Raw genomic sequence first — 5,931 nt, forward strand, 5'->3', positions numbered from 1 at the left:
CCACCAGGATCTGGGGGAACGTTTGTTCACCAGAGCGCCCCAAGGGATGACGAGGTCGAATGGTCACAAACTACTTCAGGATCGTTTCAGGCTGGACATAAGGAAGAACTTCTTTACTGTCCGAGCCCCCAAGGTCTGGAACAGCCTGCCACCGGAGGTGGTTCAAGCGCCTTCATTGAACACCTTCAAGATGAAACTGGATGCTTATCTTGCTGGGATCCTATGACCCCAGCTGACTTCCTGCCCTTTGGGCGGGGGGCTGGACTCGATGATCTTCTGAGGTCCCTTCCAGCCCTAATGTCTATGAAATCTTTGAAATCTATGAGACACCATTGCTGAAGCCGCCAGTTGGTCTCTCTAATGTAGTTCTCATGTTGTCTTCCACATCCGCTCACTGGTAAGACAGAAGAGAATACCACCTGTGCACCGAACTCCCTCAGCACGCTGCCCAGAACATGATAGTCCATCATCAAGTGATCGGGGCTTCTCCTGGCCGCATCATTAGTACCCACATGGACTAGGACCATGGGGTAGTAATCGGTGGGCTGAATCACGGCCTGGATTATTCCCGTCACGTCCCAAATCTTTGCTCCGGGCAGACAGTAGACCTCTTGTGTTGAGGTGTTCTTTATACCCTGGGAGACAAAATGGAAATTACCAAGGGAGGGGTACAGACTGGGCATGACGCACTCCCCCACTACGACCCCAGTTCTGGGATATGATCCTAGGTCCTGTCCTTGATCATGGGGCAGGGCAGAGTGGAGACAGTGCCCTGAGCACTGGGGGTGGTGGGGAAAGGCCCCACTCCCATGAGAGGTGTGGTGGGAATGGCAGACCAGGCTCTGGGTGCACTTATGACCAACTCTGCTGCCCTTTACCCAGTCCCTGGGAGAGGACGTGGTGCCCACAAGGCTGTTTCCAGGAAAAGAGAAATCAAGGACAGGAGTCGGGTCCTTTGGTGCCGTCCAGTGTTGTTGCCCAAACATCATTAAGACCATCCTGGCCCATGCTGCATAACCACCCTCATCTCTTCAACACCTGAGCAGCTACAGATAGCTCTGACTTCTGGCAACACCATCCATGAGCCCCTGAATTCAGCTGCTCCCACAATCAGAATGGCCCTGTACACCCTGTGCCAGGAACTTCAGTACGTCAGCCCCCTCAGCCCTTTGCACAACCATAGACTTGGAGTCACTGTCCTGGGGCAGGATACAGCAGGGCTATGCCCAGGGCACTGCCATGTGCCCAGGGGAAGGCCCTGCTACAATGCAAAAAGGACGGGCAGTTTCTTGTGCATTGTGCAAAGAAAAGCGGTGGGTGCCCAGTGCCATGAGGGGTCCCAGGCTGCACCAGAGGGATGGAGGTACCTCCCAGCCATGTAGAGGACGGCAGCTCCCCCTGGCAGAGGCAGGTGAAGGCACACCTCTGCGCTCCATGCTGCCAAGCACTGAGCTCGGTCCAGCCGACTTTCGAAGCCGTTTCCCACGGGAAACCCACGCCTGCCCCTTGGCCATGCTGCAGCCCTTGGCAGCCAGCTCCTTTCCATCTGCAGCCCAGCTGTACCTAGCGTGGTGACCACCCATGCAGGGAGCCCAGAGTCCATTTCCCTTGGACAGCCTATCCCAACCCAGCACCCCACGCCCGGACCCACCCAGCGCTCACCTCAGCCTCTGCTCACGTTATCTTCTGGGGGAAGAAACCATAGCGTCTGTCTCCATAGTGTAGTCAGCCCCTGCGACAGTCCTTCATTTTAGCCCCTGCACAGAGTCAACGATGGGCGGGCAGTGAGGGGGGACAACATCCTGGTGTACTCTCCCCCAGCCCCAGAGCGGTTGCTTTCCCGAGGGCAGGGGCACTGGGCTGGGACCCTGGGAGGAGGGGGGGAGATCAGCCCCTGGGCACAGGGCGCATGAGGAGATGCCTGGGGGAGGTGACTGGGAGGAAAAGCAGGGATTTGGGGACCCTGGTGGTAGCCCAGAGCCCACCGTCGCATTTCTCAAGGCAGGAGGACGCAGAGGCAGAGGAAGGGCGATATCCCAGCTCCAACGTCTCTCCCCAGACACAAGGTGGGGGCCCTGTCTTCCTGGGGGACACGCTGGCCCCTGCTGCAGCCCAGCTCTGGGGTCTCCGGGGAAGGGCCCTTCTTGCCGAGGGGCCGGGGGAGCCTGAGCGGGACAAACGAGCTCCCTGCGAAGGGAAGCAGAGCCCGGGGGCTCCAGCATGTCGCCGACTCACCTTCCAGCCAGGGGCTTAGGACCAGGCAGTCCAGGAAGCACAGGATGAGGCAGGCAGCGATCCTCATCTCCTCGCTTGTCCTGGAGGTAGACAGGGGAGATGGGCCTTGGGAGCCCATGTAACAGAAAGCCCCCTTTTCCTCTTGCCTGCACTTGCTCTCCCCTCTTTGGATATGTTTCTCTTTTTCTACCTTTTCTTCCTTCCTCTCTTTCACTTTAAGATAAGGAATTGTGTTTTAAAATTTGTATGTGTGCATTTGGTATCTCCCCTTGTAGTTTGGTTTTATACCCTGGGAGACAAAATGGAAATTACCAAGGGAGGGGTACAGACTGGGCATGACGCACTCCCCCACTACGACCCCAGTTCTGGGATATGATCCTAGGTCCTGTCCTTGATCATGGGGCAGGGCAGAGTGGAGACAGTGCCCTGAGCACTGGGGGTGGTGGGGAAAGGCCCCACTCCCATGAGAGGTGTGGTGGGAATGGCAGACCAGGCTCTGGGTGCACTTATGACCAACTCTGCTGCCCTTTACCCAGTCCCTGGGAGAGGACGTGGTGCCCACAAGGCTGTTTCCAGGAAAAGAGAAATCAAGGACAGGAGTCGGGTCCTTTGGTGCCGTCCAGTGTTGTTGCCCAAACATCATTAAGACCATCCTGGCCCATGCTGCATAACCACCCTCATCTCTTCAACACCTGAGCAGCTACAGATAGCTCTGACTTCTGGCAACACCATCCATGAGCCCCTGAATTCAGCTGCTCCCACAATCAGAATGGCCCTGTACACCCTGTGCCAGGAACTTCAGTACGTCAGCCCCCTCAGCCCTTTGCACAACCATAGACTTGGAGTCACTGTCCTGGGGCAGGATACAGCAGGGCTATGCCCAGGGCACTGCCATGTGCCCAGGGGAAGGCCCTGCTACAATGCAAAAAGGACGGGCAGTTTCTTGTGCATTGTGCAAAGAAAAGCGGTGGGTGCCCAGTGCCATGAGGGGTCCCAGGCTGCACCAGAGGGATGGAGGTACCTCCCAGCCATGTAGAGGACGGCAGCTCCCCCTGGCAGAGGCAGGTGAAGGCACACCTCTGCGCTCCATGCTGCCAAGCACTGAGCTCGGTCCAGCCGACTTTCGAAGCCGTTTCCCACGGGAAACCCACGCCTGCCCCTTGGCCATGCTGCAGCCCTTGGCAGCCAGCTCCTTTCCATCTGCAGCCCAGCTGTACCTAGCGTGGTGACCACCCATGCAGGGAGCCCAGAGTCCATTTCCCTTGGACAGCCTATCCCAACCCAGCACCCCACGCCCGGACCCACCCAGCGCTCACCTCAGCCTCTGCTCACGTTATCTTCTGGGGGAAGAAACCATAGCGTCTGTCTCCATAGTGTAGTCAGCCCCTGCGACAGTCCTTCATTTTAGCCCCTGCACAGAGTCAACGATGGGCGGGCAGTGAGGGGGGACAACATCCTGGTGTACTCTCCCCCAGCCCCAGAGCGGTTGCTTTCCCGAGGGCAGGGGCACTGGGCTGGGACCCTGGGAGGAGGGGGGGAGATCAGCCCCTGGGCACAGGGCGCATGAGGAGATGCCTGGGGGAGGTGACTGGGAGGAAAAGCAGGGATTTGGGGACCCTGGTGGTAGCCCAGAGCCCACCGTCGCATTTCTCAAGGCAGGAGGACGCAGAGGCAGAGGAAGGGCGATATCCCAGCTCCAACGTCTCTCCCCAGACACAAGGTGGGGGCCCTGTCTTCCTGGGGGACACGCTGGCCCCTGCTGCAGCCCAGCTCTGGGGTCTCCGGGGAAGGGCCCTTCTTGCCGAGGGGCCGGGGGAGCCTGAGCGGGACAAACGAGCTCCCTGCGAAGGGAAGCAGAGCCCGGGGGCTCCAGCATGTCGCCGACTCACCTTCCAGCCAGGGGCTTAGGACCAGGCAGTCCAGGAAGCACAGGATGAGGCAGGCAGCGATCCTCATCTCCTCGCTTGTCCTGGAGGTAGACAGGGGAGATGGGCCTTGGGAGCCCATGTAACAGAAAGCCCCCTTTTCCTCTTGCCTGCACTTGCTCTCCCCTCTTTGGATATGTTTCTCTTTTTCTACCTTTTCTTCCTTCCTCTCTTTCACTTTAAGATAAGGAATTGTGTTTTAAAATTTGTATGTGTGCATTTGGTATCTCCCCTTGTAGTTTGGTATTTTTATCTATTTGTGTGCCATGGCATTACTTCTGTAGCTTATATTTTATACTCCTCACCTTTCAACTTTCAACTGAATGTGTTTAGTTTGATAAGTAAGTTATACATAGTAACAATGTTAACAAGGGCAGGAATCAAACTGCCCTTCCCTGTATCAGGCTGGCCCCTGAAAGAGCGAGTGAATCAGTGATTGAATGTGTAACATGGAAGCAGGCAGCAATTAACACCTGGGAAGCTGCAGATCAGCCAATGGAAGAACTTAATAGAAGACAATATAACAACCGGGAAATCTCTAAACATCACTGATCAAGGGCTAGAAGCCCAGGCCTGAGTTAATCAACACCGGGGACCAAATTTGGGCTGAATATCTCCAGATCGACCACTCCCAGAGCCCTATTCTAAATTCATCAATGGACTCCCAAACCTGCACGTACATGCGGACGACCCCTGGGGCTGACCGATGCCGTCCAGTAGCCACCAAGGGGGGGGGAAGTCCCACGAGGGTCAATGACCCCTGGATTGGGCACACCTGAAAACTGGGGAGTCACCAAAGTCTGCCAAGGACAGATAAAAAGCAGTGAAAAGTGGCCCTCAGGGCGCCCTCTTGATCTCCAACTCGACCAGACCTGTCCAGCCAGAAGGACCAGCCGGCGACTCCCTTCTGGAGGATAACACCTCAACGGCAGACTCCAGCACTTGTAGGATAGGTATACCTGACTCTGTAGCCTGCTACTGTGTGTGTGTGCATGTGTGCATGTGTGTGTGTGTGGGGACCAGCCCCAAGGTTTATGATTACAGTGTTTCAATCTGCCTAATAAACTAGAATTTTAAGGATCCCGAGTTGGACATTTGTAGCCAACACCCACATTGTGCCCCACACTGACCTCTCCCTGCCTCCCCAGGGGGGTTGCAGGACCGGGGCATTTGTGCAAGGGCCCAAAACCAGGACCCAGGGAGATCCACATGGGGCACGGGGGCGGCAGGGGTCTGTGACCCAGGGCTGTGGCCAAGAACCTTACAGCTGCAGCCCCACAGACCCTCCCCTCCGCTCCCCCCAGCACTGCAGGGCAGGGCAGGTATGGACCCTGGGAGCAGGTTCCCGGGGAACAGGTGCTCAGCACTGACACACGGGGCTGGGTGCAAGGACAGAGCTGTGGGGAAGGAGGACACAGAGGCTCCTCCCTAGGATGCCTTGCACACAGCACATTTGGCCCCCAAGCCCTGGCCAGGGCTGCTTCAAAGGCCTGGCCTCAGCTCACAGGGGAGAAGGGCCAGGGACACAGGACTCACCTGTGCACCTTGCTGGGTCTGGTCTGGAGCAAGGGGGTTTGGTGTAGCCGGTGCCCAGAGAGTTTATGGGCTTGGAGGAGGGAGGGGATCAGGGAAAGGTGTGAACATGCAAAGCAGGCAGGGCCAGCCCACAGCTCCGCATCTCCCCAGCTGATGCTAATCTGCTCTCCTCCCCATCTCCTGCCAGTCCGGCTCCCTGGACCACTCCTGCCTTTCCCCTCTTCCCCAAATTTCC

This window comes from Alligator sinensis, unplaced genomic scaffold, assembly GCF_000455745.1.
Source record: "Alligator sinensis unplaced genomic scaffold, ASM45574v1 scaffold1845_1, whole genome shotgun sequence".
Taxonomy (NCBI): Eukaryota; Metazoa; Chordata; order Crocodylia; family Alligatoridae; genus Alligator; species Alligator sinensis.